The following is a 26,804-nucleotide window of genomic DNA, read 5'->3' as shown; positions in this document are numbered from 1 at the left end:
TTTTATTATAACAACTAATCGTTTTTTGAATATTGTCAGTTTTTTTATTTTCACAAACTAATTATTGTATTTAATTTGACCTCTATATTATTACCACGAGTTTCCTGATTACTACATTATTATAATATATAAATAATTATATAATACATATTGTCAATTCGTGAAAATTCATTCCGACCATGTCCGATCCTAATAGGATCATATGGGCCTCCACAGAGTAGTGGTTTGTATTAAAAGATTTTGTTTTTTACGAGAAATGGATGTCAGCCACTTGCTCAACCTCATAGGTCCATACCCTGACTCACACACAAATTGAAAAACAATATGTATACTTGCCAGACTCAGGATGCGAACCTGAGACCCACGGCGTGATAGTCCAACGCTTAAGCCGCGCGGCCACTGTGGGTGTTGTAATCCATGAAAGTATGTAGGTATATCTTTATTTCAATTGAATGTCTAACGAATTAATTAAGTATTATTCTGAATTAATAAAAGGATTAATTCTCTTTCTAATAGTTTTTCTAATGACATGAATACTTCGTCCATGACAAACGATTCTTTTCTGGTGTCTATTAACTCAACTTCTTTTCATAATTTGATATACTGCTTTTATGTTATCGTACATGACTATAATATTTATTATTACTAGGAGAGCCAGCTATCTCGCTAGGTCTTGCAGATATGGTGTTCCTTTCACATACAATTTAGCCGTTTTTTTTTATCGGGAAATGATTAAATATTCCCCTCAATCAGGCTATAGAAAAATAGTTCCTAAATAGTTTTTCAGAAGTTTTTTTTATAATTGCTGAAATTTCCATAATTGCATATACCTAATTCACATACAATTACAGTTATTGGTGTGATAAGTACCAAGGGCCTGGTGGAGGGTTAATAAAAGTGTGACGTAAATCTAATAAAAATTATATGCGGTGATAGCGACTTAGTTTTCCACTTATTTCCACTCGATAGTCTGATAAACGGCTAACAACTATTTTTCTATAAAAACTTTTATGAAAACGTCTCCGTGGGCTTTGAAATGCTCCGCTTAGAAGTGAAAATAGTTATTTATTTGAATATCACTAATGCACCTCCTGAATAAATCACAACAATATGTTCACTTTATATTTTCCTAAGTAGTCAAGGGAATGAAAATAGGTTATTTTAATCACCACATTTTTCAATTGGGGAAAGAGAATTGATGTCAGAAGTGTGAAATTCAATTGATTTCAATATATGTTCAAAATGTTATCTCAGTGGGTTATCACAATAATTCTATATATTAATTATTACTATATTACCTACAAGAGGAATGAAATTTAGATTAGTGAGGCCTTCATCAAGCAGTGAATTTTAGCTAATGATGATAATAATTTAAATATCATCAATAATAAAATTGTTGAATGGCTTTTAAATATTGAGTTACATTAACTGATTAAATTACATAATTTTCATAGGTTCAAAAAGAATCAGTCAATTTTCAACAGCCATAATACTTATATTTTTTAAATGTACCTAACATTATTTATGGTGTTACCATCTGGCAACATTTTTATATAGCAATTCGTATGACCGACAATAGTGGAATAAGCTTAAGAAGCCTTTCATCCAGCAGTGGATTTATTTAGGCTGACGACAATGATACAAATCTGTATATTATATGACCAGTTGTTGAATGACCTTTAAATAATTTTGGTTTTGTATCAATACGAGCATGTCACTAACTTTAATGTTAAATAACATTCTACAGCAAACTATTTCGGCTCTATGACTCTTATAATATATTATGGGCTTTGGTTATCTACAGAATTATTTTCTATCATGGACAATGATTTGAGTTGCCCTATCTCCACCCGCCATGTATATGCAGCCGCGGTTTGTGCACGGCCGCCTTCCATGACGCTATAAACATGTTAGAATGAAAAGATTTTAGTGCCACACTTCCTTGTCCCGAAGCGATGCTGCACGGGACTGATGTAGCAACCATGCACATTAGTGCTTAAAGAAAGAGTTTTAGAAAATAAAAAGAATCTTGACTTGTTCTGTCGTCATTTATCAGTCATACTGCTGTCCAAATTACTTTGGTCAAGCATTTTCAAATCTCTCGTGGCCTCGATTCAAATCAAAATAACAAATCACCCAACCATCTTAGTCTCAACTGTCCAGGTGTTATATTTTTACCCTCATTAAAATATTCTAATACTTCTTGCTAATTGCATCATAGTGAGTAGGTACTCACGATAGACGATATAAATTTACACCAAGCCCAGCTCTACTATGCATATATTTTAGCAGAAGTGATCTTTCAGTGAGAGAAAAATCAAGCATAGGATTATTAATGGTTGTCATTTCAAAGCAAGACTTTATTTTCACGAGCTTTAAAATACATTTCATAGTCGAAAAATTTGACGTTGAAAATATGCCTCTACTAAAGATTTTGAAGGAAATTTTATCCTAATTATAGTAAAATAGTACATATTATAATAAAGTGAAGCTGAAAATACTAAAAATGATAGTGCTCAATAAAATAATGCAGAGTCGTTCGATTTTTTAAACGTCCTAATTACCCCTCCCGCTTCCACCCACCCCCCACATCCAACGGATACTACTTACCGAAAATTATCGATGTACAAACAAAGTGAAACATCGGTACTTGGTTGCGGTGGACTGTAATTTGATGATGATGCTGGTTGATGGATTCCAGACACGAACCTTTATGTTGCGAGGGCTGGCGCGCGCTAGAGTCGCTTCGGTGTTCACGCACTCACGCACTGGTAAACGAATGGTACACTTTTGATGGATGATAGGTATATGATGTTGATGAATGATGATGACAGTTCAGGATGGATGATAGACGCGACGTTAGCTTAAACCATACCTGATTTAGGGAAATGAAGGTCAAACAGATGCATTTTGTATGAATCACTCTGTAGTTAAAGCGACCTTGTTCGTATCGTATCAGATATAGCGCGATAACTTTAACAAGCCTACGCGCTCGGCTGTCTTAGAGTAACTGAACATTATTCGCAATCACAGTTGTCTCATGACCCGTAATTGCTGGTTGCCTGGTCTTGTGGCAATATTAAATAAGGATGTGAGGTAGGTGGGGAAATATAAGGGACGACGGCCATCATATTTGGTCCAATCAGTATGTACTTATAAAAAAGATCAATACATTTTCCCACAATCGTTTAGGAATTTATCTGATTAATCGCTTCCCTTCCATATATTTTGTGCCTTGTTTAATAATTTGTTGACTGCGAACATTTAATTACTTTCTAATTACCGCATTTAAATAACATGCTAATTATATCGAATGGCCAATTAATTAGTGTACAATGGGTGTTCCGTCCGCGTGGAAAGGGTTCTCGATTGATTCTATATAAATAAATAGCAGCGAAATAATTTTCTTTATTCACCTAAATCACAAAATAAATACAACGTGTAGCATAACTATTGATAAAAAAAACTGTTTGTGGAAGTGTTGGAACCTTGTGTCAACATAATGTAATTGGGATATAATATGTTAATATAGTTAACACATGACGATAGTTAAAGTATTGTCATTATCTACTGTATTTAAGTACTATAACTAGGGAGCGGATATAATATATGCAACAAAAAACATGATTATATGCATACAGGTCTGCACTTAAAATCAATAAAATATGCACTAAACCCGAAGAAATATGCAGTTAAAAATTTTCATTTTTTGTGGGAAAAACTTGTAAATACCCACTTTATCCAATATTACTGACAAAAAATCGAATAACTAGTTAATATTTTTTCAACATAATACGATAGCAGAACAAAAAAACACAAACACTAAATATAAAGTACATTACAATTTTCAAAATAGTTTTTTCACAATTTCAAAAAATTATTGAATAATAAATGCAACGTAAACCAAACATAACTTAAAAAACAAAAACGACACATTAACTATTCCTAAATACTATTTTCTGTTTTTTGCCCGAAAAAAAAAATTACAATATTTTTTTTCAATATTATGCTCTGGCATTAAATTTTTCCGCATAGGTATCTGTCAGTATTTTGTTTATTATGCGGAAAACGACCTCTCAACGTTCACAGAGGTGATAAACTTTAAATAAAAGTGCCCGAGTTGAATTAACTTTTTCTGATAAATCCACATCTCCTCGGAGATGGCATTAAAAATGCAAGTGCATCTAAGCTATCTACATTCCAAACTTAGTAAAATTTCGATAAAGTAATTTAAAAAAAAAAGTAAAATTATAAATTAAAAAGCACTAAAATATGCATTTATTTATGAAATATGCACTAATGTCTCAAAAATGCTCTTACGTCTCAAATATGCATTCATATGCACAATAAAATTTTATTTTTGGATTCTGTGTCTTTCAAAACAGATGTCTGTGCAACTCTTATAGCTGTGCATACACCCTAACAAAACATGCACTAGCATATAAATCCGGGCCCTAATTATGACCAGCAACTTACCTACCTACCTGTTGTATAAACTTCCAATTATTACTATCCACTTCAAAAGCTTTACGATCCGAAAGCACACAATTTTCCGGCGTTGGGGTTTTGATAAATAAAAAATACTCAGTAAAATATTGATTCAACATTTTGAATGTGGGAAATAATTTTATGCATGTCATTGTTCTGGATTTTACCTAAAACTGTCGACAAAATTGTGATGTTACGCGTATTTTTATTACAATCCTTCTAGGTGTTTTTTTTTATCCGGACCTGTTTCAGCTGTCAAGAAATATTTTCGCTTGGTTAAATCAAAATAACGCACAACATGTTCTTTGTATTGTATTTATTTTTATTATAATCGACTAGAGATAGCTCGCGTATTAATTCGTCTGCATAAAATACGGAAAAAATAGACTGAAAAATAATGACAGTGCCAACGGTAATTTATAAGTATTTTGAATTATTATTCATTGACCATGCTAATTTCAATTAATTTTAACAATTTCTACGTATGCATATGTTAAAATGACTTGCGATATTATATCCATAGATAATATTTTGAACAGAACCCAACCTGCAGACCATAGATAATAGACATCATTGTTATAGAAAATACATAGTGCCAACTGCTAAAAACAAAAAACACGCGAACATTGACATGAATCGAACGTTGACATGAATCGAAAATGTGTAGGCATATAGAAAATGATAAAAAAAACGTTAATTGAGTTATGCAGGTGTCGATGCAGTGCGGTACAACGTAAGGTGACCTCATTGTTGTTCTGGCGATTTCGGCAGATTTTGCTAACTGACAATGTTCGTTTAAAGGTTCAAAATGTGCTACTGGGTGGGAGAACATTAATCTCCCACCCATCTAATTTTAAATACCAAGAAAAACGACACTACATACTTTTTTCCGTAGCGGTAGCTTACTGTGACGTCACGTGATAGTACTCGACGTGCATCGCAATATAATCACAACTTCATATTCAAATTTAAGTGACTCGTTTCCCAATCATTTTAACAGAACACAACCATTTCAATTGAAATATTAATAATTTATTAAATATTTAAAAATTAATCCAAGTCAAATAATTATTACAAGAATATCGTAAGTAGGTACTAAACTAAAGCATTAAAATTTACAGTATATTATATTTCATGAACTTTACTTACTATGCTTTTGTATAAGTCCCCCTAGCTATTTACTAACCCTTGTAAAATGTGACTGAACAATATTTGAAAGTTACAAAATGAGTTGTAAAATGATTTGGTGGGTAACTTAATTATTATATTATTTCACAGCTAAATTTAGCATAAAAACTAAGTTGTTATAATTATTAACTTTTGGGTCCACCCAAAAACCTAAAATCACAAACAAAACTTTTCGAGCCCCATTTACAATATATTGTGGAATCGTTAATCCCGAATGAGACCGAATGCCCTGTTTTTTCAAAGTCCTGTATTATAAATGACCTGTTTGGCGTCATAATTTACTGAACTCTTTCCGGAAATCATAATATTCTATGTGTGAACAGAACTGCCCCATTACTTTAATGGCGAGCTGGATTATTTAATATGTCCATACAAAAAGAAAATCTAATCAAATGTGACATAATATTATTAAAGTATACATTATTACTAGGTAGGTACTTTGGTCGATTCTAGATAAGAAAAGATTTTCTATATTGCCAATATTATGACGTTTCAAATTAATGTTATAAGAGAAATCTAAATGATTTCCTCTAGTACAAACTGGTTACATGTAAATTGTACATATTACATTTCGCCGAAGCACAGTTCACTGTGAGCTGTCTTACCAGAAAGAAATTTTCGAATAGGATTGAGATAAAAAATTACGCGTTGTTCGTGGAGTATTGTTTCAATTTGATTCTATTCAATAAGAACATTAATTTAATGTTAATTGGTATATGCAAATAAAGCTGTCATTAATATCAGATACATATTAATTGAGTACGACTCAATATTAACGTACATCCACCAAAATTGTATCTAAATCATGCGATATGATTATATATCTAATAAACGTACCTACCTATTTAATTACGTGGATTTTATTTTAAATATATACAGCAGGGGTTCTTAACCACGTGCCCGCAGAGCCATTTTCGTGCGCTCCCGGCAAAGTATTAAATAACGAAAAAAAAATATTTTTTAATAAAATTATTTATTGAAATCGCAACAAAATAACCTTTTTTTTGAGATTTGAGATAAAAAAATGTTTCATTTCAAAAAGTCAAACACTCGAATAATTAGATAACCATCATTAGCTGATGGACGTTTTTGACTGATATTTATGAAAAATTTAACAATTTTAAACTTGAACTTCAGGGAAAAAATAAAGATCTAGCAGAAATTATTAGTTCTATAAAAGCCTTCAAAGCTAAAATACAGTTTTGGATAAATATTTTTTTGTAAAATTCTCTTGTACATTTTCCAAGGATGACTGATCGGTAAACATATTTTTGACGTAAAATTATTTATTACTCATCTTAAGACGCTTTTAGAACAATTTGAAAACATATTCTAGCAATTTTCCATTATCGAACCGATGGCTCCATTTTTTTAAAATCCTTTAAGAAACACAAAAAATTGAAGAAAACTTAGATATTCAAAATGGCATTAGGTACCTTAAAATCGAACGATTGCAAGATAATGTTTTGACGATTTTTTAGATATCCACTAGTATATAATATATAGTGCCACTAGTAGCACGCGAGATGATTTTGCATGGCACGCGAATGTTTCATTAATGAAATCAATTATCGGCAGTCATTCAAATATAATAACTGCTTGTTATTTTGCCTCAAACATAATTTCTTAAAATAGAAAACCGTTCAGTGATGGAGAATATAATATGAAAGAAGAGTGGTTTAAATGCTTCCACGATCTCTTTGAGAATTTTGAAAACAAGGAACAAAATATTCAAAGAATAAAAGATATACCTTCGGCTATAAATACGATGAAAGATCAAGATATGATCAATATCAAGAACTCAATTGTATTTTTTAAGCTATTTTAATCGAATTAATAAAAACTATTTTTATATAAAACTTAAATTTATAATAATAATAATAATAATAATAAACTGCTTGGCACGTCAGACAGTCAAAAATATTATTTGGGAAATTTTGGCACGCGTACGTTAAAAGGTTCGCCACCTCTGACCTACAACCTTATATTGGAATTCACAAAATTAAATTCTTAAGGATGGAGTCGGTTATTCAACAAATTGTGAGTCAAGAATACCATTTTATCACTGTTTTATTTCCGCATTTATCATGTTATTGCTGCAAATGATTTTAATTTAATGGACACATAATTGGGGGTAATACTGTTGACACCCCGAAAGTCCGGGTAGGGAAGGGAGTCGGGGCCGCACAGCCCGTTCTGACCTCCGCACTCAACTCTCCGGTCGACCTGACGTTAATGACGCCCTTGACAGCGCGCCTTCGGTCGATACGTGTGAGTCACACGACCAGCTTCCACCCTTTGATTAGCTCAGTGATGTAAATTGTTCAGGGCGGTCAATCGAAGCTGGGTTTGGTTTGGTGGTAGAGCACGCTCAGTGTAAGGTTAGGTCTTGACAGTTGGGTTAAGATGTAGGATTGACGGTTGACGATGGTGGATATTCAAAAGAAAAAACACGTTGTTCGTAGCACAAAGTTTTATTTTTACAATTAGGGTTCACAAAAAAGGTTACTCACTATTACACACAGATACACAATAACAATACACATGAATAATTTTGCAACAGCCCAAAATTTGTTAATGATGGGCGCCGTGGGCTGCGGCAATTAAAATTTAAGGATCAGCGGGACGCGAAGTCCGTCACGTATCGGAGGCTTCAGCTTACTGCCTGCCAGATTGGTTTTGTCCTCCTTTTTTGACTTTATCGCTGTCCCTCTCGATCTACCCCTGAACGCTCATCCCTCTCTGTCGTTCTCGCCTACGGCAGAATGCTTGGCCTTTACCTGGGTTTTACCATGAGGGTCGTCCAGGTCACCTTTTAGCTAGGTAGTCAAGAGTTACAGCGATTTCGGGGGAATTGAGCCCAAAAGAAACAACATTAGGTATCTTAATACAAATACGATTTAAAAACCAAAATTATTTCCTTCGAGTCTCAATCATATTAATCTCGCATGACCAACTTTTATCTCTCTATCTAGCAATTTGTACATTTTTTTCAGTTAATTAATAAAAGTACAGAGCATTCTACTTGATCGAGCGGCGATAGACGGAAATTTGGCTTGGCGGACTATAAGAAACATGAATGTAGCATCCATAGCTTCGCTCGTACTTTGCCCTTAAGGGGTCCTCCATACACGCAGAAACGTGGAGGTATCACTGTGATATATAAACTTGTAATTAACACTTTCATTAAGTACTGTAATGTCACCTTAGGTTACCCAACCCATTAAACTTAAAACATTTCAGATAATATGCACTTTTTCATCTTCATATTTCGGCTATTCGTAGAAGCATCAATATTACATGTAATTAAAATGTTATTATTTTCAAAATTGACAGCATTATTCTATAGATTTTATTTATAAGTACGTCATAAATAATAAATGAACATTGCATAAAGAGCATCACTATCCATTACGAACAAACAAATATATCTAAAACTAAAAGTATATTATACTACAAATAGCTATATATTCAATTGTGAGAAAGTGATATAAAAATAAGGCGTAAGATCAAAATAGTATTATGATGTGTTGACTGTGAGAATGTATAGAAATACTGGTATGATTATAATTAAGTTTTTTACATTTTATAGATAAAACAAATAGTAAATAATGGTGATGATGATGAAACCTTAACAAACTTATTTATATTACCAGAATATGCATTTTCCGTTTAATTTATAATGCAAGATGACATCACTGGAATGGACGAGATTTATTAGCATCAAAGGAAAAGTTAAGCTACATGTATTTTAAAGCTGTTTCAATTTAGTGAATATAATGATATAATAAACTTACTTATGTTGCCAAAATATGCACTTTCCTTTTAATTAGTAATGCACGATGACATCACTGGAATGGACGATGTTTATTAGCATCGTAAAGGAAAAGTTAAACTATACATATTTTATATCTATTTCAATTTAAACTTTTTATATTGGATTTAAATTTCTTCATATTAGCTTATTTTATACTGAAGAAAACTTCACTGTTAATTGAAAAATTTTCATTAGAACGAGACCGGTCTTTTTAATCCAATAATTAAAAAAACAAGGACGTAAATAAAATATAAATAAACATTTAAATGAAGTGAAAATCTTAGTACCCACCAAATTGTTTCCCGTGTAAACTTTTCCGTTAAACGATGGCACTTTCTATCTCATTGTTCTGACCGTGTAAGACAACGATTTATTCAGTTTCGCTGACAAAGATTTTCTTACAGCCTGCTTTTCCGAGTGACTTACAGCCTTAATTAACATCTTTCTGCTACATATCACCCCCTAAAAGGTTCTATCTGCCTTAGTCTGCAAAGCGTCATACTGTAGATACTATTTTACAATGTAAGTAAACTTTGTAATGTAATAAATCATTATATTAGGACTATTGTGATAAATAATACTTATAATTTGGGAAATAACAGATTATAATATGGAAATTCAACACCGCATCTGAAATGACGCATTGAATTCCTTTGATTGGCCTGCATAGATCTTCCAAAATGTGTATATTATATTATGTACTGATTAGTGGTGATGGTTGGAGATAAGCTTTGGGGATCCAACAAAAATACTCATATCAGTCATAATTATTATTTGTTATAATTGAACTAAGAATACAAATTGCAGATGGTGTTGGTTAGTTTTAAAAATTCAATCAAACCCTGACTTAACCAAATCATAATAGATATTATATAAAAAAAACATTCTTCTATCTGTGAAATATCTAAAACTATGCAATTAAATTATGCATAATTAAAAAAAAAACATTTTTATCTATTATAGTTTAATTTAATTTTGTAAACTTACCAACATCATCTGCAAGTGGTAAGCTTAAGGTGACGCATCAGTGAAACGGCAAATAATTTTCAACTGTAGGCGCGACGAAATTTTGGACTCGCTCGCAGTCAGTGAGAGAACGTCAAGCTAGGAATACGTCACTTTGCTTCGTGATGGCGACGGGCCAATTAATTCTAAAATCGTGTAAAGATGACTAAAACGTTACCCATTTACTTTAAAAAGAAAACATGTCAATGAATATATTATTATTGTTACTAATAGAACAATAAACAGAACATAAAATGGACGTATATTAGATTTATATGACAAATAATATTTCGTTTGACAGGCGTCATTTGCACCCGCGACCCGCAATCCGCGCATCGCCTAGCAACGATCTTTTTAGACCGTGCCTCAACTGATGTACGGCCTTAAGACATCCGACAAAAATACTGCATACTAAACTTGATCAGACATATACTTATACTAACACAATCTGCAATGAAAACAAAAATAAGTATGGCTAACAAAGTCTGCACTATTTTTATCGGATCTCCACTGCTTACCTTCACTATTACACTATAATGGTTCGATTTAGGCAAGGTTAAATTGAATTTAAAAAAAACTTACCAAGACCATCTGCAATTTGTTTTCATAGTTCAACGGAAACAAGTAAGTAGGACAGACTAAGTTTATTGTGCATAATTTTTGTCGTATCTTCACAGCCTACCTCCACCCGTCGCCACTGGTACTCATATTATGTACATTATAAATTATGAGGACTTGTTTCTGACGTTTATAGAAACAAGTTTATAAAATAATATAATAGGTAGGTAGGTACTATAAATGTTAGAGTAGTTCCATATAGGTATTGTTATTGTAGCATATTTTTACTTACCTATCGTTTTATATCGTTTGTACTCTCTAACATAATAAACGTACATCGTATTAGAGATTATAAGGCCTGTACGCGTACATGGGGATTGACTTGCAGCAATAGTGTGTTTTTCAATCTATCGCGATAATAACTGTTTACACAAAGTGCTGACTGTCTCGCCAATCTCATTGTTCAAGAGTAAGCGAGACACTTTGTTGTCATTTCATAGTACTATTTGACAGGTAGTGAAAATCGGTTAACGTCAAAATGAGTATCGTTTTTACCGGCAGGTTCGCTACTACCATTCTACTGCGCAAGCACATATGTCAAAACAAATCCGACTGTCGCGTGAAAGCTTCAGAATTTTTTGATTCATGCATGCAATCTTGCAACTTTCACAAGACATGTTTACATATGCATTTTTTTGTTATGGCTGCGATAATAATATGTACTTGTAAACAAGGTATCATCAACATAGATTAATAATAGTTGATACTAAAACCACCGATTCTTTCTCTTCTTGAACGGTTTCCCCACTAATATTGATTTAGTTTTATACTATTATTAGATGAGATCAATAAAAATGTATTAGCTAGTAAAATAAATAAAATTTCCTAGAATAAATATCGCTCACTGTAAAGTAAGGCGGTTTTATTTTATTATGTCTTATATATACATTTTATTGGCTTAGACCAGTATCTGTCAAAGTATGTTAAGCAAGGGGTTCTAGGTGTGCCGCGAAAGAAGAAGTCTGTGAATCTGTATTTTTTTCAAGTGTAGTTTCAGTAGTGTATAGGTATTTTCTATCACTAAGACATGACAGTACATACCTGACATTAACAGTGGAAGAAAATTTAATTTAAATATAAAACGATCTTGCGCACAAAGCCTCATTTTCTGGGCTAGGGTTGTGAGCAATTTGGATATTGGTTTGAAGTCAATATCCTTGATTAGCTACTTAATACAGCCGTTAAATCTCTGTTTCCGTTTGGATTCAAATTTATTTATTTTACATTATAATGAACATGCCAAATGATAAATTCAAAGCGTTCACGACATGGCATAAAGTAAGTGTAAACAATTTTCAAATAAAAATACAGGGTAACTTGAGTAAAATAATAAAACAAAAGTACATCAAATCACACAAAGTCAACTAGGTTGATAGACCCTATCTTAAAAACTTATAAAACAACGTCCACCTAAAATTTATTGAAGCGATTTGATTAAACATAGTTATTGCCCTCTCAATGTTTGTTTATCTAGTTTAGCGCCGCTTTCTGATATAATTCTTTCACTAAATCAATTTTATCATTATCACTAATAAAATTATTATCTATATCTGTTACTAAGTTTTTTATTCAAATTAATAAAGTGCCTAATAGTGTGCCACCAAACAAATCCCACTTACACAAACAAATAAAAAGTTTGACATGCACTGGCTTAGATAGTTGTCATATTATGCTAGTCAATCAGTTCTAATACTCTGCTTTTACTAACATATTATTATTACACTGTACTGCAAAGCAGGGGTCGTCAAGTGCATAATCTATTAATGGTCCGTTAAGAGAGTCCATCTATTTTTGAATAATGCATGTCGGCCACATCGTGGCTATCTATTTAGGATGCGTAATTAAACATTCATGATCACACCACTTTGTTCATTTCACGGAATTGACATTTCGTCGAATTTCTCAGCATTAATTATATGCTTCCGGCGGATAATGGGTGGGTATATGACTTTATCGAAAATAAGGAGACAATAATGCAGACCTTGTAGTCTCTCGTCACATATAAGGTGAAGATCAGTACGTTGGTCCGTGGAAATTTGCGGCATTTTAGGGAGAGCGAGAAAGTTTTTTCTGATCGAGAATTGACCGTAATACATTATATCGAAGTAGGAATTACGCACACTCTAGTGCACGCGAACCAAGGTCTCCTGGGACACTTTCGGCACAAATTTGAAGAGAACCTAATGTTCGTTCCGCCACAGTATATGCCTGCATAACGGGTGTCGAGACATAGTGGGTAGTAGAGGGAAAAGCATGTAAGCAGGGAGTTGGTCACGCCCTACAGATTGCTCTAGGAACATTTTCCGCATATTATAATAATTAATTATTCTCTTCTTTGTGTGCCATATCCGTTATCAGACGTCGGCAATGAATTTGGCCATTTGGCCCCTGTCCGTCGCTGCTCTGAACAGGGATGGAGTGCTGAGCTCAAACCAGTCCCTGAGGTTTTTGACCCAGGATGTTCTTCTTCTACCAGGGCCTCGCTTACCGGAGATCTTCCCTTGAATGATGAGATGTAGAAGGCGATACTTCTCGGGATGCCGCACGATGTGGCCAAAGTATGCCAGTTTCCTGGTTTTTATTAGTTTGACTATTTCTTTGGTCTTTTTCATCCTTGACATCACCTCGACATTTGTAACTTTGTCCTTCCAGCTGATACGAAGCATCCGCCTATACACCCACATTTAAAAAGCATCAAGTTTTTTGAGAACCGTTTCTGTGAGCGTCCAAGCCTCTACTCCATATAAAAGGACCGAGAAGACGTAACATCTCACCATTCTAGTTCCGATTCCCAGGTGTATATCATGGCTACATAATACTTTTTTAGACGAGTAAACGCCACCCTGGCTTTCTCGATTCGGCATCTCAATTCCGTGGTATGGTTCCAGTCATCATCCAGAGTGCAACCCAAGTATATAATGGAATATACTATTAATTATTAGTAGTTCTTAAATCGCTTAGTTTGTAGGTACCTCTAGATTCTTCGACTAGAAAATTATTTGCTGCATATAGTATATATAAGTATATACTATATATATATATATATGTTTGGTAATTAATAATGGGGCTGTTTTCAATTTTTTTAAATCTGTTTCGTGTTAAGTAGGTATATAAAAATCATGTAAGTGTAAATCGACGTGCCCTAGAAAAACCATGATAAGTCTGAAAATAGCATTTTAAGTTTTATTAGCTTTTTATAATACCATATTTTTTGTGCATGTCCTGTAAAAATTTCAGGTCTCTAGCATAAAAATTGACAAAGTTAGGTTTTCGACAATGGTGCTCTATATCTACATATCGCATCGACCAAATTTGTGTTCACATAAACATCCGAGGAGTATAGTCATATATCAATAAAAAAAGTGTACTGCGTTTTATTTTACGAGTAAGAAGGTTGTTATACTTGCTATAACAGTCTTTAACGGAGATCCTAATATACGGCATGGTTTATATTGACGTATCACATTAGTTTCGAAAAATATATTGGTTTATCTTCGGAAAATATTGGAATTTGCAGTAGGTAAATGCATTTTTAGTTAAAAAACTACTCACTAGTCACTAGTACTAGTGTTTTATTATCAAAATATTATATTATTGAATATAAAACAAACAAAATAGAAAAGAATTATTTTGTACTAATATAGGTAGGTACTTATACTATAAATACTAGGACACAGTAATAATGTTTAAATATTAATTTTGATTCATCAGCCAATTTCAATCCACCGCAAAATAAAGACCTCCACAAGCTTTCTTCGACTATTTTCGGTTAATTACTCTTCTACTTAGATACCCAAAAAACAATGTTGTAGGTAATGTTTAAGTTTGAAATTATTATATTATTTGATATTAAACAAATATCCAATAGAAAACGATATGGATATATCATTATAATAATTGACTGTTTCAATTATTTAGATGATTAAAAAAAGTATGTAATTATAAATAAACTTATCTTAAATAAATACCCAGCAGAAAACGACATATTATAATTAAATATTATTACCTATCACTAGAAAACTAATTGTTTTGCAATTAAAAATGTACCCACCTAAAATATCCGATCATGTCCGATCCTAATCCCCACAGATTGGAGAACAGGTTTTGTTTTTACGAGAAATGGATATCAGCCACTTGCTCAACCTATTAGGTACGTACTCTGACTCCGAGCACAAATTGAAAAACAATTTGTATCTATTTTTTAGACCCATGATTCGAACTCGGAACCCACGATGTTATAGGCCGATGCTTATACCTATAATATTATGTTTTAACTTCAAAACATTATTTTATTTTTGGTACCGCATGACACATTTTGATTAAATTAGTCTTGTACATCGATAATAACAACTAGGCAGTATTTTCATGTTTAAATTACAAAATATTTTATTATTTAAAAGGAAGGACTTACCTAGCTAGCAAATACAAGAGAGTTTATTTTATTATTCTTTTAGTTAAATTCTTACTAATTACGGAATAATATTTATGACTTAAAGCAGTGCTCGAAATGGAAAATTTAACGAACAGGAACGCTAATAATTTTTCAAAAATGTGCAATATTAGATATAATATCTGTAATATAAAAAATCTTAGTTTTACATAATGTACTTTATAAAACATTTCCATCATCACCTTCACCCGAATCAGTTGTTGGTAACATAAAAAATATATAATATCTAATATAAGTTTACGATATCGTTTACTCAAAAATTTAAAAAAAAATCATTTATAATAATAATAATTATACAAATACCTAATTAGTATATGAATCTAATTGGAGTAGGAAACATAAAAATACATGAAATAATGGACAAACCAATACAATTTTCCATTTGTTTCGTTAGTAGTTTGAATAAAAACATGTAACTAAGTGTAGATGGAAACATGAGTGAAGATACCTTATCGTTATTGATTTTTTGGGTTTTCACCACGTGTACTTCTTCCTTCTTTCCTCGATATCATAATATAATATCTCTTAATAATGGCCTCTGCAACAAGCCCGAAACGTCGAGGAAAGAAGAAAGAATTACACACGGCGAAAACCCAAAAATCAATTACCATGACAAACAATCGTGAAAGTCACAAACAGAAGATAGGTACATTGGTTAAACCAAGATACATGCTACTTCATTTTTAAAGCTTTGATTTTTAGTACCTAAATTGGAAATATTTTGATTCCACTATTTTTTAATCACATCAAAATCCACCATGTATGAAAAGGCAAGAGCTTATATATCATAATAAATTAATTTAATATTATTAAATACTTAATAAATACACAAGTTTTACGAATGTAGCATTCTTTATTAAATATGCATAATTTTAAACAACCTCAGACTTGTAGATATTATAAAAAAATATTTAAATATTTACATCATGTGGGCATGTGGGATAATTTATTCTAATAGTTTTCTGATGTTATTGAAATTATTAATTATTATATAAGTAAATATTTTTCCAATTGGATTGTGATGATTTTATTTAAATGTATTTTACCTATTTTATTTCGTGAGTTTTCGCAATGTACCTATTATTTGCTCAATGCAATCTATATGTTATATTATATTATAATATATGGGTACATATTTTCTGAGATTATATGAATTGAAATTAGAAAAATATACATGCAATACTCTCAGTCATGGAACACGAGAAGATCGTAGCAAAACACCCAGTGATGTTCTTAAATAAAATGCCGCCCCAATTTTTCTACAGTATTTTGAATCTCCATATAACGACTCAAATACCTCTGTAATAAGGAATCTGTTCTATGAATATATAACAAAAAAGACCTTTGCGATAATAGGTATATGAAATTAAATTTAAAAAAAAACTAATACATAATATTTATTCGCTTTTTAATATGTTACTATAATATAGAGTTTAGAGTGTTTAGACACTTATCCAAATCACCAGAGTGTAAGGTTCTATTCGATACCCAACTTCTATAGAGAAACAACTCAAAATACCTTGTTCTAAGATTTCGTCGTTACCACTTGGCAATACCTACACAGTTTTAATATTTTTACTCATTTGTACTTTGCTATTATTGTACAGTAGGTACCTATATAAAAATCCTTAGTATGTTCGTGGTTTGCATAGTATGCAACATGTTTCCCCAATCACAAGACAAACAATTCAAAACACCAACAAAAACTCACAATCAAGACACCATAATTATTATGATACTTACTTGATTTAGATGGGTATGCACTTTTTTATAATTACTATGGTTTTATAAATAAATACTACGACGATGTAAACGACCTCTAGATACTCCAGGATTATTGGTTAAATTAATATTTTAGTACAAAGTAAAAATTTTAGTAGTAAAAAGTACATATGTTATTTATTAGCTATTGTTTATAAAACCTTTTTTGAGACAAAAAAAATCTCTTCCTTATGCATCAGTTTTGTGAATTTGAGAGCACCGACAATATTTTTTTCAATGCACAGTAGATATGATTTATTGTACCTATTATTATTAAATGGTAAACAGCTTTGCTACGCAGAAGTTTTGTGAAACAAAAAATATGAACTAAGTAGGTACCTACCTATATTGATTTATTTCAAAGGACCGCATTACTGTAGTTATTTTAATATCCTCAACAGTATATTTTTCCATTAGCTTTATGTTCTGTATAACATGAAGGGATACATATAGATAGAGTTTAGGAAGGTACCTACCTACGCGTATTTTTTTAAAGTATTTCTGCCGAACTAAAATCGAAATTAAAAATAAAAGTAGCTCGGCATGATATGGGTCTATGAACGTTTAAATTTGTTCGTTATCTCTGATGAAGATGCTCATAGACGCAAAAATTTTACAGAGACCACTGATATTTTAATTTACTTGCACAATAGCGATATAAAACCTCCTCGGATGTATATCGCTCCATACCAATGGAAAGACGCCTCGTTGGATGCATACCATCTAATATCAACAGGTCGACTAATGAACGGCCTCGATTGTCTTATGATGTATTGTCAAAACTATGAACGCGTCAAGCCTACATATGTAAAGTTAGCTATCCTATATCCTATATTTTACGCAATTGGCAATCGGACAGTTACATATGGTTTAGTTTTTCCCATTCATTTCTCTCCCGTTTCATTCCATAAAATATTGTGACTTCCACTCCCGTATTGAATACAAATATACTCAAAATGATAACTATTTAGGAACCCGCGATTTACACTCTTAACCAAGTCAATTGCTCTGTGATTCATACCAAAGGGTCGAAAATCCAAGCCTTGGTAGATACCTACTCGGAGGTAGTTTATATATTTATAAAACATTGATTAACAAATGAATTATTTTTGACAATGTGTAGATATTTCATGTGTTTTAATTGAAAATCAAATACTTGAAACAAAATCAAAAAAAGGTACGTAATAATTTTACGTTATTATCGTTATTAGTAGTGGGTAGTAGGTACCTACCCTAAATAAATTATGTATTTTGTGATATTGTCTGCAAGCAAAAAAACTTGTTGAATAGTACTAAATAATAGAATAATATACTATTATCTCATATTGTCTTAAAGAAAACCGAAGAGAGCAATAAATGTAAGGGTCCTTTCTTCAATAAAAGCTGTATTTTTTATTATCAGACAGACACATGGGTTGTCTAGAAATGCATTGTTAGGAAAAAATATACCTAGATGCATTTCTAAGAAGAAATTTGGCTTACTGTGGCACGCATTTGTATCGACATTTACGAATTATTAAAAATCAGGAGTAGTCAACAAGTAAAATCATTGTTTAATAGAAAGATTTTTTTTTAAATATATTATACTAATTCATATTCCTCAATTTCAACACATTCTGAACCGGAACGCCATATTAAATAGTCTGATGAGGCTCGAGAATTTTACGAAACATCTCGCTATCAGGATTCCACGAGAAGGAACGGTAGATTCGAGGATTCCACGAGACGGAACGGAATTGTCGAGGAATTCACGAACCGGAACGGCGCTCCGGGGCGTTCCGCTCCATTCCGAGCGCTGACTTAAAGTGAAAAAGATCATTTTTATTACCTACACTTTGAAATGGCGAGAATTTCCGAAAGGCTTACTTAATGATTGGGACCGACTTAAGCTCATTGTAATAATAATATGAGTTCGAAAATAAAAAAATACGTCCTACGTGTTAATAGTATTTTTGCAATAATATAAAAGGGTATATATTATTATTACTTTGTACATTGAATATTTCTCGAAAACGAGCTCTGTGGATTATAAATTATTATTGCATCGGTCACCTAAAAGAGAGATTAGGCCCGTGTTTTTTGAAAACTTATTTTATCTATTATTTTCAATAGAATTTTACCGAAAACCGTGTATGATAATAGTCCGTTTATGAAGCATTTATTGTTGTCTAGAATCTAGGTTAGTAATGTATATAAGATGAGATTAACATTTGGTATCCGGTAGGTACCTATACTATCGAACAAAATATCAATTGGTTTTTAAATCTAGTTCCTACTCTCATATACATACCTCGTATTAATTTATTGAATATGATTGTTTTAAAATATGAAAACTAACAAAAATAGTAATTATTATTTTATCTAAGTTAAATCTGTCGGAGTTATACAATTTGTAGATCGATCAAAATAAGTTAAATAAAGTGATATGAATGACAACGGATATAAAACGATGTTTTATTGATAAATAAAAAAACTCTACGTAATCGATTGGATTAGATAACATAATGTATCATTTAAAGAAAATACTACTTGAAAGCCAACCGTTTAGAAAAATGCAGATTCGTACCACGATTATTTAAATTGTAAACTAAATATTACAATGTTGGGGAGGTACATACTAATTTTAACTTTCCAATTATATTAATGCAATCATGACACCTCGTATTAATTAACATAACTGAGTTCAGTTAAGACGTACTTATACTGATGTTTCATGATTTATGTTGACAATTAAATATAATCCATCTATGTTTACTAATCGGTAATTAAACTCATATCAACAATAAACATTAGAAAAACACAACGATAGTTAATATGATCTCTGTATCAGTATTTATAAGCTTATAATTACAATTTTACAAGATCAATTACCTACAGAAAGATATTATGTTGCAAAAATTGAATTGAAAAAAAAGAATAGAAGGTAGGTACTGAAAAGGTTATCACTCTTGTTACATAAGAACTACATAATGTTGTATCAATGTTATTTTAGATAGGTAATTACCTAATCGTGATTATAGAATGTGTATGTAATACAAGCCTATTATAAATTTTATATGAATTTAACTTCTGCTGATGAACATTTGATAACGAAAGTGAATTCAGCTGTCTTTGAATAATAATTATTAGGTTATAAATAACACTTTCCTTAGGTTTATTAGTATTAAAATTTTTGAAACTAATAAACCTACTTAAATATATTTTTTCTAATATTTCGATGCTTTGGTAGGTACATTTGTGCCAAATTGTTATGTATAATATTATATTCCACTAGCTATTTAATATTTTTGTATTTTTGTATTGAAAAATAATAATTATGTGTGTTCTAAAGTGATAATTACTAATTTAATTCACTCAGTATATCCTTTATGTAAACTATTAACGAACTTACAATGATTTATTAAATGAAATATATTATCTCTCTGGTTTCGATAATTGTACTGAATATTAATTAAATTAAAATTGTTCTAGCGATATACATGATCATTAACATTATATTGTTTTTTTCTATCTATTCTATATTTTTAATGAAAAATTTGTTACGAAGTTGGTATAAAAAATAGATATTTTATTGATGATGTAGTAAGTAGTGTTATGTACTAATTTCCTCATAACTTATTTATTATTCCATTATAAACATTTTTCCTGAATGTTTATTATTTCGTAATGTACATATTCTGATTATTTATAAAAATATCAATAATAATTTGCAAAAAAACATAAAAAGTCATACTTAAATACATTTAAATTATAAAAACTCCGTATAAAAATATATATAAGTATATCAATATGTCCCTATATCCCTTGTTAAGATTTTATAGACACGCTGTACTATTTCGAGTTAAATATTGCGCAATGTCAATTTTTCCGTAAAAGAGCGTTATAACTATAGTTGTAATTAATAAAATCGTATAGAGTAAGAAAAATGCGACGTAAAATAAGGTTTCTATCTCAGAATATGAATGTGTTATGCGGAGTCAGTAATCTATTTCGTCCGCGCAAAAGCATGTTGAATCGAGTCGAAATATAAAGTGCGTAATATTATTCCAAATAAAAACGATTTTTGGACATTATCTCAGCTGTTAATTAATTAATCACCATTAAATTTTGATAGGAATATATACCATAAAATGGTCTATCTGATTTATTTAAATAAGATAAGAAAAAACTTACTCATTTTACATGATGAATTTAATAGCGTAAATATTTTAGTTTTTTCGCTCTCCTGAACATTTATGATTTTAGACTTATCATGGTTTTTCCTGGGGCCGTCGAAATGTAAATATAAGTAAGTAAGTTTAAATATGTGAATGCTTTTAATCCTGTTTTGCAATGTAACTATGTATTTATATAATATAATTATGCATCCAAAATACGTTATGAAACAAATTTTAGACATCACATCAAGAAAGGTAAGAATTACATGAAAATAAGTTGACAAAAATGTAATAAGTAACAAGTAAAAATGTAGTAAGTCTTAGGATAATACCAAGTCTTAGTGTCAAACAACACTATATACAAAAGTGCAACTTTACAGGAGAGCCAAAAATCGTTATTTTAGATTCTTGTTGCTCAACAAGGGAAATGTTTATTTAAAACCTAATGTTAATATTTTATAATTTATTGTGTATTGTACATTTATCTTGCTTATGATGATGTTAAAATTTATAGGGATAGTTTTTAAAAAATATGAAAACAAGGGGTACTTATGTAGTTAGCATTAAACTTTACTGACGATTTAATAAGAAATTAGAAAAAAATGACATAACGTTATTTGACTATCATGTAGCCGTAAATGTAAAATAACGTTATCTCAAAAAAAAACACTTTTTTATAGATAACGTTGTCTGACTTTAAGCACTCGAACAATAGTATTAGATTATCACTAAGATATAGCATTACCGAATCCGTGTAGGTATGGTAGTTCGTTTGGTGAAAAAAATATATGTTTATACAATATGTCATTTATAAGAGTGGCTTGTTGCTTTTGTTATAATACTGTCAAAATCTGGCCAAAATGACTTTTTCCCGAGCCGAAATGATATAAAATCCCTGGATTTTTGTAATGGCGCGACGCGTAAAAGGTTTAACGACAACGAAACTCGTAAAACATGCGATGAACAGGATATCCGCCATTTCGTGAACACTACACGCCACCCCTTCAAACAAAATGGCCGCATGAGTCGAAATACGCACTTACTCAAACTGACCGATAATGCTCCTTCCTGTGTTGATAAGATAGTGGGTGTCAACTGGAAGCATAAATAATAACAAATATATTGGAGAGAATATTATATTTCAACAATAGATTCATGATAATAATAATATACTAGTCATGTTTTTCAAGTACCTACGTAGGTGTATATTTCCATCTAGCATGAATTAAAGGTCAGTATTAAGCAACACAAAAATATTATGTGGCGGGTTGTAGAGTTGGGTATTTTCCGAGAAAATCTCAATCTCGAGATTCGGGATTTCCAGAAAATAATTCTCGAGATTCTCGAGATATTGAGAAAATTTAAAACAAAAAAACCTGTAAAAATCCTAAAATCAGTAAAATAGACGAATTCCAAAAAAATATGATTTTTTTTATTTAATTAGGGATACAAACAAATATAAGTAGGAAAACAAAAATAATTCAAAACATTACTTATTAAAATAGGATTTCAAAAAACACAGACTGTCAATGCCTGCGTCTGATAATCGGGTACGGACACAAAATCCCCTGATGTTGAAAAATTGCGCTCATTTTGAGTCGACGTTGGCTTAATTGTGTTAAATGCCCCGATCAGTCTTTGAAAGTTTTGTGTTTTCTTTCCACTTTTTTCATATAGAAAATCGTTTTTTCAATTAATATTTGATAATAAAGAAATCCTGAATCTCGAGAAAAGATTTTCGTGATCCAGGATTTCCCGAGATGTTAAAAATTACAATTCTCTAGATTCGCGATGGAAAATCTCGAAAATTTCTCGAGAATTCTCGTCGGAAAATCCTTCTGCATGAGGATAAAAGAAGAGGTACAGCCTGTTTTATTCTTTAATAAGTTTTGTTTTGATGTTGGTGAAATCAGTAATACATACACTCGTTGTTTGTGTTAGTACGAAATTCGCACGATGATTGGTCGAATGGTTCACACACATTTAACGAAAGCCACGTCGATGTGGTTTGCATGCTATTATGTATAGTATGTTCCGAAACTTTTGTGTATTCTGTGCTGTTTTATTTTGTTGAGTTTTTAAATGATTATTAAATCTAAGCTTAAATCTAAAAAAAAAAGCATTTTTATTAAGGTTGTCACAAAATAGTAAACTATGTCGTGGAATACCCCTTCATCGTCAGTTTAAGGAAATTATTGCTAATGTGTACAAATATTAAATTTGCAGGAACAGTATAAAAGTAATAGTTATGTAATACATCCAATTGAACAAGCTGCAAACAGCAACTGGATTAGCTGTGCAGACAATTAAAAATGTAATTAGGGAGGTTTACGGGAAGCCAGGCGGGAACTGCGCTAATTTTCATGGCTGATTTTGGCAAAATTCATGAGTTCAAGAATTAAAACTTAACATAACCTAACAAATAATCCAGTATATCGGCTATTTTCAAAATTTGTTTGCCGCTGGCTTCCCTTAAACTGACAAGAACCTAAAAAGATTTAATTCTCGAGTATGAAGAAATATTGAACAAAATTTAAAAATGCATTCTCAATAGTATCGTGATGTGCATTAAAGTTTGTCAGATAAACGTAACGCGCATTCAGTGTTAGTATAGGTGCAATGTGCATGCGAACGTGTTTTACGTGTTGTGGTTTAACTGTCATTAAATTGTAAAAACAAAACTGACTTTCAAGCACTTGGCCTATAGTGACTGGTTTTCGCATTTCAGTCTAATTAATCTGTTTTGCGGTTAGGTTAGTTATATTCAACTTTTTTAATTATATTAATAATAATATGTTCATTCATTAGGCATTGTAATAGACAAATGGTAATTCTGTACTACAGTATGCATACAACTGACAGTGATATTAGTTAGAAAAAGTTTACTAATAGGTATTTGGTATCTACTATTTATAGTGAACTCTACAAAATTGCAAAATTTACATTTTTTTAACATAGTAAGCCATTCCAAAAAAATGAATGCCAACTATGCCACCGTAGTGCCACTTTGAATAATGTATTTAATTATAAACAGAGCATGCTCTTAATAAAATAAGACAGAATAAAATAATATAATAATAAAAAATTTCAATAAAATAAAATCTGCTTATTAAATTATAAAAAAGTAGGTACACAACAAATCAATAAGCGAAGGGTAGAGTTACGATCCCACATAAATAGTGCACATTAAACTTTGTTATTAAAACGTATTTGTTTTCATTGAATCAAGACTAAAATGTGTAGATAGTGTTTGTTAATTTTTTTAAATTCAATAATTGACTCTCACTAATCCGAGTAATAGTAGATAATAGTCAAAAAATATTCTTGTATCTATAAAATTCATTAAACCATACATAACTTTGATAGATAGAAGAATATTTTTATCCATTATGGTTTGGTTTAGATTATAGACTAATGAATTTTTAAAACTAACCAACCTCATCTGTAATAATAATATGTATTATTAATTCAACTAAATCAAAAAATAAGTATGACTAAAAAAGTGTGCACTAATTTTGACGGATCGTCCATACCATACCTAAACTATAATGGTTTTGTTTAGGCAGGGTTTAATTGAATTTAAAAAAATCACCAGCACCATTTGCAAATTGTATTATTAGTTCAATAAAAAGAAATAAGTGTGACTGGCAAAGTTTAGCCACTGCAAGAAATAGACTATTTACTCCAGGTCTTGAATATCCGAAAAGAGGTATTTAACATGTCAATAGATTAATTATTCGAAAGAGAATGAATCATTGATATTCTTCTTCTTTCGACCATGTCCAATCCTTATATGATCATATGGGCCTCTATAGAGTGAAGGTTTGTATTGACAGATTTTGTTTTTACGAGAATTCGATGTCAGCCACTTGCTCAACCTATTAGGTCCATAATCTGACTCATACACAAATTGAAAAACAATATGTGTCCTTGTCACACCCAGGATTCGAATATGGGACCCACGACGCAATAGGCCTGGTGTTAAATCATAAATATTAAAATGTCAAATCATTGATGTCAATCATTGATATTAAAGAATGAATAAAGAAGATTAAAACGTGTAAAGTGTCACAATTTTTTATCTGTCTTATTTAGTAGGTTTATTTTTTATTAAGTTATTATAAATTAATTGTAAATTATTTGTTTACTTACAATTATTAAATTTTATCGATTAAGATTAAAATTTACAGTCTAGACTCTTAACTTCAAATATTTTTTTCAATTGTATGATTTCGTCTGATTAGACACATTCGTCTTTCAAAATGCGATAATTTATACATTCATACATGAAGAAAAATTACATTATAAAACTGTTATCTTACAGAGAAGATTCTTTCTGAATGCGACTTAGTCAAAGTTGAGAATAATAAATTGAAAATATTCAATAGTGTAACGTAAATATAAACGGTCATAATTTTCTTGCCAAAATGATGGATCTTATAATTTCCGAAATGACAGAAACGTCTCATAAAATAAATGACATTATTTGCGTAAGAAATCGAATTTTTCATTTTGATCTCAAAATGATACCCATCAATGAAATCAGTCTGGAATTCAGAAACGTGATGAATATTATTATTTTGATAACTTTGAGGCGCTTCGAGCAAATAATATATATGTTAATTTCATAAATTTATCTGCTGTTATATTTTTTGTATTAATATTGTTTTCAAATAAGTAATTATAGTTTTTTTATGAAATTTAACGTTTACGTGGTGTTGATTTATGAGGTTGTTAAAAGAACCTGTTTTTTATTACAACACATAGTATACAATTTGGTATAAAATTAATTTATCAAGCATATCCAACTTCAAGTAGTCTGTGTTCTTAATATCCTGTATCAAAACTCTGCAATGCGATTCTTCAACTTGAAGTGAGGTATTACATTATTTGGCTGAAGACAGTTAAGTATTCAACAACAACCTTTTTGTCTTTCAACATTATAAAAAAAACTGAATTAACCAATCATCATAAAAAATGATCATTCTTCGTATTCATTTGGGCATTCATTGCACTCATTGTCATACTTGTCTCATCTTTAGTAAAAAGCCTACTGCACGACGGTAAGGAAAAACACACTTGAGTTTAAATCACTGGAATTTATTGGTTATTTTTCTCTCACTTCAACGAGGCTTCGCAGACTTCCTTTTGCTTAATATTTTATTAAAAAGAGTTTTATATATTTCCGATACATTTCACTCACAAATTTTCAGACACGATTTGGAATATCTTAAAAGTGTTAGGTCGACTCCGAAATATTATTATATTGTGCGAAAAAAACAAATATAAACTATAATATGTGCGAGTATACGATGCATAA

The 26,804-nt window shown here is 31.0% G+C and overlaps 2 protein-coding genes across 2 annotated transcripts in view; both read left to right on the top strand.

The window, feature by feature from the left end:
• Positions 1–22,142, top strand: part of Pgi (glucose-6-phosphate isomerase) — a 565,311-nt gene extending 543,169 nt beyond the window's left edge. The window contains exon 11 of the transcript XR_015072266.1: positions 21,799–22,142. The gene's annotated coding sequence lies outside the window, so the exon portion shown is untranslated. The remainder of the gene's footprint in view (positions 1–21,798) is intronic.
• Positions 1–26,804, top strand: part of LOC147078092 (orexin/Hypocretin receptor type 1-like) — a 278,174-nt gene that overhangs the window by 76,806 nt on the left and 174,564 nt on the right. The window lies entirely within an intron of this gene.

This window comes from Rhyacophila brunnea, unplaced genomic scaffold, assembly GCF_057557595.1.
Source record: "Rhyacophila brunnea isolate RB1 unplaced genomic scaffold, BYU_Rbru_1.0 scaffold_12, whole genome shotgun sequence".
Lineage (NCBI taxonomy): Eukaryota > Metazoa > Arthropoda > Insecta > Trichoptera > Rhyacophilidae > Rhyacophila > Rhyacophila brunnea.
This window is presented reverse-complemented; position numbering and strand designations above follow the sequence as displayed.